The sequence below is a fragment of the Aphelocoma coerulescens genome, chromosome 1A (assembly GCF_041296385.1).
Source record: "Aphelocoma coerulescens isolate FSJ_1873_10779 chromosome 1A, UR_Acoe_1.0, whole genome shotgun sequence".
Taxonomy (NCBI): Eukaryota; Metazoa; Chordata; class Aves; order Passeriformes; family Corvidae; genus Aphelocoma; species Aphelocoma coerulescens.
The window spans coordinates 35952936-35965440 of NC_091014.1; the positions used below are offsets into that span (position 1 = coordinate 35952936).

General features: G+C 43.5%; 1 long non-coding RNA gene across 1 annotated transcript; it reads left to right on the forward strand.

The window, feature by feature from the left end:
- The first annotated feature begins 9553 nt into the window (after positions 1 to 9553).
- Positions 9554 to 12301, forward strand: LOC138104637 (uncharacterized). The gene is made up of 4 exons (XR_011148182.1): positions 9554 to 9764; positions 10074 to 10501; positions 11553 to 11729; positions 12191 to 12301. It is a non-coding gene; the product is annotated as an uncharacterized lncRNA (long non-coding RNA).
- The last annotated feature ends 204 nt before the right edge of the window (positions 12302 to 12505 follow it).

Consider the following 12505-nt stretch of genomic DNA (forward strand, 5'->3'; position numbering starts at 1 on the left):
TTGTTTTTGAATATGATGGTCTTCTGTTGACAGTAGTTCCTGGGCATCATTATGAGTCATGCTTTCAAGTCACTGATGATTTCCTAAATTAATCTGATACAAATAAATTCCCCATTACTGTTAGCTGTATCTCTTTTCCTCATGACTAGGTCTGAAAGGGGGAAAAAAGTGCCCATTGTGAAGTCCATAAAAAAATGTCCATCTATGAGGATTTCCACATCTTTCTATTCTTCTTATGATCACTCCTGTGTGATACTACTCCTAGTCATTCCTCATTTTGGAATAACAAGCCTCTGATGAAACACAAGAGTCAGGATGGCTGATACAAATACTTTTTTGCCACCCCCTTTATGCTTCCCTGTGTGGCTGTGGAAAGAGGCTCTTCTGAGAAGGGCCAATGCAGGGGAATGAAAAAGCAGAGAGGAAAGCAGAGACCTGGGGACTAAGCAGTGCTATGGTGGTCTCTCACTGTGCCATCAAGACAATGTGGGTATCTTCTCTTTCTAGCACAAATGGGTGCTGAGTGTGTGTGTTGCTGGCACTGGCTCCGTGTATGCAGCCTTCATTTTCTAGAGCTTTGCAGTTCCACCTGTTCTTCAGAAAAGATATGTGTTGGTTGCCTTGGTACTTTCCTGAATAAACCCAAGGCTTGCAGGAACATGGCAGAGATTACAGCCCAGTCCTCCCTGACCTGCCCAGGAGCCCAAGATGGGGAAAGACTGGACAAGGGCAGGTAGACCACAGACACAGTCCAGGGAAGGTCAAAAATCACAAACAGCTAATAAACTGGTAAGTTTGTCCCTATAATCACATACCCTTGATTTACACAGATAACACATTTCCAGGGTTCTGGTTGCCAGGGTACTCAGAAACTGGATTCATTGAAATGGAATGAAAATTCTAGATGGATTTTTTTTTTTATAATTACACCCATATGAATGCATTTGGTAATACTTACTGCAAGTGACTAAGCAATCTTTTTTTTTGCAAATACCCAACATATTCTCTGTTGCATATAAAATTTCACTCCATATTTTTTGCAAAAGGGCAGGAAAAATCATAATATTTCTTTTTTGTTTGTTTCCTACAGTAAAAGAGTCCCTCTTTTCTCTCCATCTTTCTGTTGTAGGCAGAATCTCATTCCCCAGAGGAGTTAAAGCAAAGATACAATAATGAATATGTTATAAATTCCACCTTAGGACATGTTCTACTTCTAGAAAAGGAGTTAAAATTAGAAGCGTTCCTTCAAATAAAAGTGTGTGTCACTTCATTTTAGAGGTCCTCAGAGTTTTGAACAGCTGTATGAACTGGGGAAGTGCTGAAGCATAAAGCATCCTAAAAACCTCTTCTGTGTGAGCTTGTGTGAGTGGAACCTGTAGGTACTTGTGGGTGTGCATGGGGAAATAGTCACCAGAAAACAGCAGGTCTAGGAGAGAAAAAATGTGGGCTCAGGAGGGTGTGAACACACTGGACACTGGTGGTCCTGCTTAATCTCTGAGAGCTGACAAACTCAGGACAGCCAGAGTTGCCTGACAGCGTCCAAGGCCACCCCACACTCAGGACACCGCCATGAAGGTACAAAGACCATATATACACATTAGATGAGTAGGCAGCCCTGGAGGGGTTGCTCAAACACCCATCCAGAAGCTGTTGCACATCAGGATGATTGCCAACTCCTGAGTAAAATGTTGGGGCTAGAGCCTCCCTGCTTGGGCCCCCACCTGGGGGTGTGAAAATTGAGTGTACTGCCTAAATAAGTGCCTGCTATTAAAACTAGTAGCTTGAATTCCATTAATGGTAAGAGTTTCATTGGTAAGAGTTGTTCTACTGCTATTCGTAGATCGTATTGGGATCTTCCTCCCCAGACTTGATTCCTGGAGGGACAATGAAAGTAGAGTGCATGCAACACCTACATGGTCCTTTACTGTGTTCTGATAAACTCCCCCACCAGAATCCATGTCTCTCCCTTCATACCAGGAAGGAGCCCTGGAAAGGTCACGCACACAATTGTTGGCAGAGCTAAGAAAAGAAGGGGTTTAGAGGAGCTTTAGTAATACATCTCTTTTTCCTAGTGAAGACAGTGGGATGGGTTGATAGGAGAACTTAACTTTGAGATGAGCAAAACCTATCTTTTAATTTTGGCAGCAAATTCATACCTTGACATGAGGCTTTCACAGGCAGAGATCCAATGCTGAACTCAAGCAAAAGTAAAGGCACTTATTGGCACTTAAAAATGTAGTGCTATGTACAAATAAATGACAAGAGAGAGCTCCAGGGGATGTACAGAATAGACAAGACAGTGTGATGCTGTCAAGGAAACAATAGCAGGAAGGGAAGGATTTGCTCAACATCACAAACATGGCAGGTCCTTTGCAGGGCAAGTGCACTGACCCAGCTCTGGGGCCATGCCCAGTAAAATGTACTTCCCTGTTTCTGTAGTTTTCTGATGAAAAAATCAGGTTTACCAGCATTTCTTCTTCATTTCTACCTTATCTTCATCTGACTTAATTTAAAATAAACTTTTAAAAAAAAGTAATCTGAGTAAGAGCAAAAAGTTATCCAGTCTTGCCTCCCTATCTTGGTGTGGGTTGTATAAAATATAATTCCTGTTTCTTAAAGGGTGAATAGTAGTAGTGAAGAAAAGCATTCATGCACCAGGCTTCAATTTATAATGAATGTGTTTTAATGGGAAAGCAGTTTACTGCTTTGGAGTACATTCACTTGAAAGTACAATGGGACAGCTTCTGTGATGGCTTTCTTGAAGAGCACAGTTGAGAACATGAATCATTCATGATTTATCATCTGCAATTGATGTCTTATTTATTCCCTCCTTTTAATTTAATTTACTTGTATATATGGGAGATTAAATCACACTTCTCCTGCTTAGGCAAAACATAACGTGAATGAAAGCCTAATCAGAGAGATGGCAGCAGCCTAAAACTGTTGTGCTGGGTAAAACACAAACAAGCAAGGTGTAAAAATGAAGAGGCGTGGTAGAAACCATAACACCCATAGAAAATGGGTGGTAGGATTATTTTAGGTAACAGTAGTTCACAGTTCAGCTGGGCTGGGTGCTGAGCTGCCTTGATAAAAGGTTGCTTAAGAAATGCTCAGATAAAATCATGGTCTTGATATCACTATCTTTAAGGATATCCAGAACTTAAGAACTTGCATAATGTTCTCCTTATTACTGTCTGGGTTAAGTGCCAGGAAACAGAGGCTCAAAATATTTACTTTCTCTGTGGTGTCTGCAGGTGTCATTCTGCAGAAGACTCCACGAGGATGGTGGTTCTCAAGAAACAGTCCACGGGTTTTGGTACTTTCAGTTTTAACACTTTGTTGCCCATTCATGGGCACATATGTCCCACTTCCAGCCCCCTAAGCTCCTCCAAAGTCCATTCTGCAATTCGGCAATCACCACCCTTTTTGGCCTTGGCAAACTAAGCAATTCATGCCAGGAGAAGAGCTTCTTGCCATCTCTCAGCCAGCTCCAGCTACTCCCACACTACTGTGTTGGTCCCCTACTCCAACCCCTCTTAAAAGACCTTGCACTTGAGCTGTGCCCAGGACCTGCCCCTTCTTACCCTCACACAAATGCCAAAATGTCTAAGAATTGGAAGCAGGGAGAGAAGGGAAAATGGAGAGGGGCCAGTCAAAGACCAGTTGGCTGCTAGCTCCCATCTTTCTCCAGGTAGGTGTTACCTGTGCCCAGAAAGAGATTTACTACTAGAAAGGGATCCAGATCTGCAAAAAATATGGCTTCTGGGATGTAGATAAAGGACAGACTTGTTTGCACTTATTTGGAATAGAGGTAATTTCTTTTCCTGGTATTTATAACTAGGCAGGATGTGGCTGCACCTGATTTTTCCTTGTCTAGATCCTGCTTTCACGTAGGCTTGTGTTATACTAAAAATGATCCAGACGTTTTCTGATTGTCAGCCTGTTTGCTTGAATTTTAATTTCCCAACCAAGATAAGAAGCTTGAAAACTGATATCCCAGAGGGAAATTGGCTGAAATGCTGTAAACTACAGACTGTGCTAAAAGAAAGCCACCTACAGAGAAATATATCAGCACTGAACATATGTTTAAAATTGACTTTTAAAATAGATGTAACTGGGGATTAACTACTATCACTGTACTGGCAACTCAGCACTAGTGTGTGCAAAGAGAGCGTGGGGATTTTAATCAGCTCATTCATTCATGTCAAATCTTTGTAGCTTACATAAAAAAAAAAAAAATTCAACTCTTCTGTATGTCCCTAAGTGCCCCTGACAGCTGACTATGATTTGATCAAAACACCTCTTTTTCTGAGTGCAACTTCCTCCTCCTTTAAAAATGAGCAGTTTTAAAGCATCAGACCTCTAGATTACTTCAATTGCCTTTTTAAAAGAAAAGTTTAACTTAAATATTAATGCTCTGGCTGAAGATGATTTATCTTCAGTGCTTTATAACTTATTAAACTCTCCATTGCTGAGGAAAAAATTTATTACAAGCAGAACCTACTCAATCAGCTGTTCAGGACTTTTGACACTCAGTGGAAAACACCCACAGAATCACTGATTAGTCCTTTTGCATGAGCACTGACTATTCAGAGGGAGACAATTGGGTCAGGCTTCCTGGAAGAAGAACATTCATTGTAAGCAGGGTGTGCAAAGGAATGCAAAGGAGTCTTCTTTGGAGTCAATAGGGGTCTGGCAAATTCAGCTCACAGAGAAAGAGAAAAAAAAAAAGACATTTGGAAGAAATGCTGTTTGTGGTTATGTGGATTTAACCCCCCCAGTAACCAGGACATCTAATGAGCCCAGGGCTTGTGCCTGCAGGAGTTTTGCCAGTTCAGCTGTGCATGGCTGGAGTCACACTGAACACAGGTGAGAGCTCGGCATAAGCCTTATGCATCCCTCCAGAAACCACCAATCCAGTTATGCCATAGACCAAAACACTGCTGTAGGAAAGAGCTCATATTCCATTGTGTAATGCATTTTAGGGAGGTAAGTTCTTTGAATGGCTTTCTATTGTAACAAGGAAACCACCACAGTTTGCTCACTGTAGAGGAGAGAGGTAGGTACCTCTGATCACACAGATACTTCAAAATATATGTATATTTACTATCCTCATCTGGATGTAAGTGGAAAGATCAATATAATTCTCTTACTTGTAATACTAAATATTGCCCCCAAAAATGCATGACCAAGTGAGACATACAAGATACAGCATTTAGCACTGAAGTGATCAAATTGCCAGGACACCAGTCTGCATGGGCAGTGTAACATCTCAATCCCAGTGATTTGTGTCTTTTAATACAAGTACAATATTTGGTGCCTAATACATTCCTCTGCTTTTGTTATGCTTGCCAACATTGATAGTGACTCACATTAAAACAAAGTTAACTCTTGACATCCTTCACGAACTCCCACTCATCAATTAGAGACCATAAAGCTTCTATGTTTCAATGTGGAAATCAGTGAGTTTGAAAGCTGACTTGTGTGGCTAATGCTTAGCCTTCAGCACATAATCGGCTCAGTGCTAATGAGTTAGAATGGCTTGGATATGGCAAATCAAGCTCAGGCAGTGGCTTATTCCAGAAAGCTTCTATTTTTGGAGCAGCTGAACCGTATAAAGACTTCACTGGTTATTCCAAATGAGCCTTGTTGCTGCATTTCCCAAATGCCATGGGTTTTGCAGGAGGACAGTAAGAAGTGTGAGCAACATGGTCTAGTGGAAGGTGACTCTGCCCATGGCAGGGGGCTGAAAGTAGATGATCTTTAAAGTCCTTTCCAACCCAAACCATTCTATGATGTTATGACTCTAAGACTGCGTCAAAGTTGGCCAGGTAGGCAAGTCAGGCAGAGGACAGGTGACGGATGTTTTTCTCATGTCCTCTGCAATGTAAGGAAGTGTAAAGAGTGAGAAATATGGGCTCAGGAGGAGAAGAAGAAGTACCTTAAACTTGCCAGGTGTGAGTTAAGAGAAGAAGTGGAGATCAGGGGAGCAGGGGCAGAGTGCATGTGTTTGTAGCTGAATGAAGAGCCTGGTTTAGCTGTTGAACAATCAAGGGTTCAGGACAGCATCTGTAAATGAGACAGAGAGATCTTCTGCCTCCAAAAGGAAACATAATGCATTCCTGCTGCTGCATAGGTGGTAGAGTCCCAAGAGCCCAAGTCCAGCAAGCCTGGATATGCTTGAGACCACTGACAGAGCATCTCAGCACTGATCCAACCACCTTGGTGGTGACTTCTGGTGTGGACACAGGGCCCACAGAGCTGCTTTGCATTGCCTGGCACATACTGAGCCAGATCCTGTGTGTTCACAGGATGTTTTTGCTCTGCAGCAGCTGGGAGCAGGTCAGAGGGAGGTTTCTACACCTGTGGCATGGGTGTATTATATGCATGCAAGAACATTTCTAATGCTTAGCAGTGGCCCAGCAGATGCTGCGCCCTGTGGTGGCATGAGCCGTGCTGGCAGAGGAGCAGGGGCTACGGGTCAGTGTGTGTCTGTCTGTGTGAGGTCTCATTTGAGGAGCTCACCTCCTTGGAGTTAGACATACTTGCCATTTTGGTCTCCTATCTGCTGGCTGTGTCTGAGATGAAACACAAGTTTAAACAGGAAACCATTGCCAAAATTCAGCTGCATCACTGCCAGGCCTTTGGGGGTTGCCTTTACCCCACCTGTAGGACTCTTTGCACAGCCCAGCACTGTGTCTTGCTCATGGCCCCTGCTGGTCAGTGCCATCGTAAACCCATATAGGAGCCTGCATTTCTGTGCCCATCCTCTGGGAGCTTCTCGTGTCTCCTGCCTTTCTCTGGAGGCTGAGTGGAGGAGGGCCATGGCACAGCACTGCTGGCAGAGAGCGAGCTGGCAGGGAACAGATCTGCAAAATCACACTCCCTGTGCACACTTGTAGAAAGGTGTGTTGATCCCTCAACTGCATGCAAGACAGAACACAGCTGTTTTCCAGGACACCTCCTAAAAGCCAACATCTGGCTAACAGGGCTGCGGCACAGCAGATGCCACCTGGGGAAATGGAGCTGCTGGTTGGAGCTGGTTGTGAAGGCATGGAAAAGCAGCTGAGAGCCTGGCACAGCCTTCAGGCCTCAGAAGCACATACAGACAGGGTTGTGCCTGCTGAGGTGAATCTACTGCCTATTCTCACATGAGGGAACTCTCCTGGGTTGCCTCCACAGAGGGAGTTGCACACAGTGGCATGGCTCTTTTCATGTCAATGTAACCAGGTGGTACCAGTGTAGTTCCCTGTGAGGACATTGTCCTGGTCCCTGCCTCCAGGCTCCAGATCTTCCACTCAGAAAGCAGTCTCCACATCAGCATCATGCCTTCTTGCCCTCTCCTCCCTCATTCATTGCTGTACAGCAGCCTCTCTGCCAGGCAGCTTGAGCATGGTACAACGAGGCATATGGTCAGCCCAGGAGAATGAGCAGGCACCATAAACCCCTTGCTGCTTTTTGCTCAAAATATTTCTGTTTTGTCTCTGAATAGTACCCCTTGGTATTGTACTGCTGCACAAGATACCCTCCACTAGGGGATCAACAAGTATTACTGGAGCAAGAAGAAAGCCTCCACTATTTTACAATGCCTCTCACTCAAAATGAAGGAAGATACTGTCATCTAAAATAAATCTGCTTCCATGAGGAGATTTCCCTCCTCGTGCTGTCCTCCATTTACAGAGTTGTTTCAATAAAAATTGAGCCACTGGCCATGTTTTCCACGGAAAGCAGGGTGTAAAACCATGAATAATGAAGCTGCTGAGGTTCCACAGGATAACATTTAATTTACACTCTTTATCCTGCTGTCTCTTCTTTCAATTGAATGAAGGAATAACTGATTTCATTAGAAGAGCAGAAAGAGAATCTTCCAGCCTGTCTTTTGTGCTAGATGCAGAAGAGTTTGGGCTTTTCTCTGGTCAAAGGCTACTGTGTAACACCATCCTATATTTTCATCTTCTCATGGTAAAGTCTGCCTCTTCACTCTTCTCCCCAACTTTCATTAATGCTCTTCCCAGCTTTGCAACTCCTCCCCAGGCAGCTGCCAGCTGCCTCTTTTGCTGTTGTTGTTCTTCCTTACCCTACTTGTCCAAAAATCCATAATGAGTAGCTAAATTTCTAAGAAGATACTTAAAAAGCTAGTCTTAATAGTACATTTTTATTTCACATACCCTTCACTCAGCAGCGGATAAATCCAAAGTATAAAGATATGCTTTACAGAACAGCTACAAGTAATTTGTGCTGTACAGATATTTTTGAATGAACCCATGCAAAAGTCACTTCGTTTCAAGTTTCACAATAAAATTTATTAACTTTGGTTGAAACTCTGTTCAGTCATGAATTAGAAATTTGGGTTATGCTTTTTCATTTTTTTTCTGACAAAGTTCAGCACTTTCACATGGTTTTGACATGAGATCAGGTAACCCTTTGAAGCCAATAGGTTCAGAGCAGTTGCAGTTTGAGGTTTTGAAGCTGTAAAAACAGTCTATACCAACTGGCAAGTAGATTTCTGGAGGTGTGAGGTGTGTTAACTGAAACAAGAAAGGTTTCAGCTGCACCTGAGTGCTGATGGCAGGCTGCACGGCAGTGCCCTCCTGCCTGCCAGCTGAGAGGGGGAGAGGTGTCTGGTCTGGCACAGGCCTGGTGTGCTGTCAGGAGAGCAGCTGTCACCAAACTTCACACCTGGGGGCTACACCAATGATCTGTTGCTCTGACATCTCAAGTGCCATGCTAGGGGCTAAATAACCCGAGCATCATCAGCATCTTGTTCTTTGAGCTCTTTTAGGAGCTGCACAGGATAGGCAGGCAGCAGTGAAGCCCTAGGACAGGCTGGGGTCTGCAGTCCCCTCCAGTACTCCCATTTGGCTTCACGTGCCCCGAAGCAAAGTGTGTCTGAGCTAATATTGTTCTTCTGCATGTCTTTTTTCTCGTGCTGACCAATCCCAGTGTACCTGTGGCACTTTGGTCTTGCTGGAGGGGTAGGCATTGGGAACAGAGTTACACGGAAAAGAGGTTTTTCTTGCTCTGAGTACCAGCAAAGTGCTTGGTACCTGAACTTCTTTCTCACTGCCACCATCAAGTCTCTGGAAACCAGTGTGCTGTGCAGTGAGCAGTTATCTGTGGCTCTACAGTTCCCTCCCCAGGGCATAGGAGAAAGAGGTTTTAGTTGTGAGAGGTGTGCTCTTCTTTTTTCCCTTGGATTGCTGCTGCCCATATTCAGCAAGACCTAGGCGAGGTGGGAAAGTTACTTTGTGTGGGTTTATGTGGGAAGATCAGCTGAGTTTAATTTATGGGCGTAATTTTGTCTGCCCATGTAATTTCATTAGTTTATCAGAATATATTTTAGGCAAAATGAGCAATAAGAATAAATAAAGTTAGATTAATTGAACATTATGACTAGAAACACCTTGAAGCACATGCCAAAAAGTGTTCCCATGTTGACCCTACTTCAGCATAGCTTCAGCTGTGTGCCGTGACCACAGCAGTACCACCATCAGCTGCTGCTGGTTCTCCTGCTCACCAACATCCTGCTCAAGAAAAGCAGAGGGAAGCCGAAACCCTGAGGCCCAAGCAGCAGCTCCTACCTACCCTTCAAGTAGTATCAAGACCAGGAGGAATCCATGGTCACTTGGGTTTGTGTTTAAGGAATGAAATTTAACTTGAAAATCTCTCAGAAAGGGACTGCTACCAAAGTGGTAAGGAAGAGTGAGGAGAAGCACATGAAAAAGGAAAGAAAAGGAATGAAAATGTAAAGCAGGAATAAGTAGGTAAATAAAAAAGCAAACCAGAACAAAAAATTAGTTGCCATACAAGCAAAATTCCTTCCTTTATTTCATCTGTGCTCACTCCAGTCTAAGAGTTCTCAGAAAATGAGCTCTTCTGTTTAAGTGGGCTGTAAATTTTAGCAGCAGAAAAAAATCAGTATAACATCTCTTGTTTGCAAGTAGAGATATGAGAGATCAGTCCTGCAGCTGCGATACCGCTGCATCCAGTGGCTGTGTTTGTAGTTGGAATGGGCAAAAGGGCTGACACCTTCTATGCATGCAATCTGAGTAAATACAGTCTCCCTTTTTCAGAGAGGTTTCAAGGCCCCCCTGATGTAGTGCCTCTGCTATGCAGTATCAGGAAGATGTTTATCTATTATGGTTTCGGGACATGTGTAAATGATGCATTCTGCTCCAAGTTTCAAGCCTGAGCAGGACTGGAAGCGGTATGTGGTCCTGAACTGCTCACTGTGGGGCAGAGAAGTCTGAGCTTCACCTTTGTTCATCACTAAATAGCAGCTTGAGAGGAAGCTGGGGTGGGCTGGATTCCTCAAAGATGAGTGACTTTCATGTTGTACATAATACACATTTTCAACCGAAATGCCCTTGGGGTTGGACCAGTGCCACCTTCCATGAAAAGCCCCTGGAATACTCACTGAGGCTCAGCAGGGGAAGACCAAATCCTCCTGATGTGGAGGCAAGAGCGAGAACACTCTTGGCAAAGCTGTTGCTTGTTTCAGGTAAGAAACATGGTAAACAAGGCTCTGAATAATTGCACCTCTGAAAAGGGATTTGAGATGAAAATATGAGGAGCTTCATCAAAAGAGAAACAAAATTTATTTGCATGCACAGAAATACATCTAGCTTTACCAAGACTAAGGTCTGGGCTGCCCGGCACAGAAGAGATCACTTGTTTCATATAGTAATCATAATTAACATCCTAATGGATTAAAAATACCTCTTTCACCTCCACAATGGAAATTTCTTTTTTGATTAACCTGACTTGCCCTGGAATAACTCAACCCGGGGCCCTTGCGTTGCTCTGTCAGACACGCAACACACCCTTCAAGGGGCAAAACTTGCCTCTGCCTCCTACCTCCAAGAATGATTAAACAAAAATAACACAGTTTTTAAGAGGGAGAACTGAATCAAAGCAGCCCTTTGAAATATCTGCCAACTCAGAAGTCAGCTCTCCAAAGAAATTACTCTAAATTGAGTTAGTGTGAGTAGGCAGTGTGATAGCTGGGGCAATTTGCAAGCATGATGCTCATCAGGCATATAATGCTGTTGAAAGTTGACAGGGTACTCACACACCTGTAGACCAGGGTTAAGGAGATTCAACCTGCCCCTCCCAAAAGTCCTGTCACGCTTCCCCTCAGAGTCAGAATTTGTTTTCTGATGGATGTGTCTGATGCCATGTTAATATTGTACATTTAGTGAAGTGAAAAATAAATGAAAACTTGAAATGGAAATTAGAGCCAGGCATAAGGTAATAATTCAATGTGATCCAGACATTATTATTAGTAGTAATGCATTGCACTTCTTACCATACAATACAGAACAAAATCCTTCCTTTTTTTTCGCCACTGAGTTTGCTATCAGAGCTGCAGAGCTGCACTGCTTTTAAAAGGCATTTCTTGTCACCACAAAATAGCTATTGAGACCCTGGGATCACAGCCCTTCCTGGTCATCCAAGAGCACAGGCAGCAACAGCTGTGCCACAGCCAAAGGGCCTGTGGATATCTGTGCACTGCCATAGAGTTATTTGAAATCAGCTGGTTTCCTATGCAGAAAGACTCACACTGGGCATCAAGATGAGCCTCAGTACTGGCACAGTCTGCTCAGGCTCCTTGGATCAGCATCACTGCTGGACAGCACAGAACCACGCTTCACATGTGACCCAGATATCCAGCATTCCTTTCTCCTGTGCTCCACAGTTGCACTGATCCCTCTAATAGAGGTAAAAAGGTAATGTCTACACAAGTAAAATGAATAAACACATATTTCTAAATTGCATTTTGTTGTATTCATACTTCTGTATCCATCTCTCCCTCATGTTCTGTTTGGTGAGATTTTGGTTAAGTTTACTGTCCTCTTTCTCCAGCTCTCCAAACACATCCAATCAATTTTATAGCTCTGCAGAGGGGTTTCTAGGGTATCTGCTTGCCAGGATGGAGCAGCAGCTTATAATTGGTTTACTTTTTGGCAAGCTGCATTCTTTGGTGTCTGGCCAGAGGGTTTTACATCAGCTGCACACAGATTTTTGGAAGGCACCTGGTGTGATTTTCTGCTGGAGAGTACCTGGGAAAGCAGAGTTCAACTCAGGAGAGAAATCACACTCATCAGGTTCAGCCTCTCCAGGCCAATTGTCTGACTAGGAATATGCTTCATTTCTCAGCTGCTCACATATGCAACAATTTTGATTTCAGCCTTAAAAATACCTGTCAGGTTTCTCCGTCTAAGAAGAAAATGGCAATATGACAGGTAAGATTTTGAGTGACAATGCAAGGAGATTCTTCTGTTGTCACTTCCTCGGTCTGGTTGGGCTTTGTCTCATGTTAAACAAGGGTCGAATAAAAGCCCTGTACTTCAAAGCCTGATTTCAAGTCAGTGAAGAGACTTTGAGGTGCTCTGGCACAGGTTTTAAATACTAGTTTTGTCCTCTGAATGAGTTTATGTTGCGGATATGCAAAACGCTTCCTGTCTGTAAATTTCAAAACGTTTGAGACATGCTCCTGGTAGAA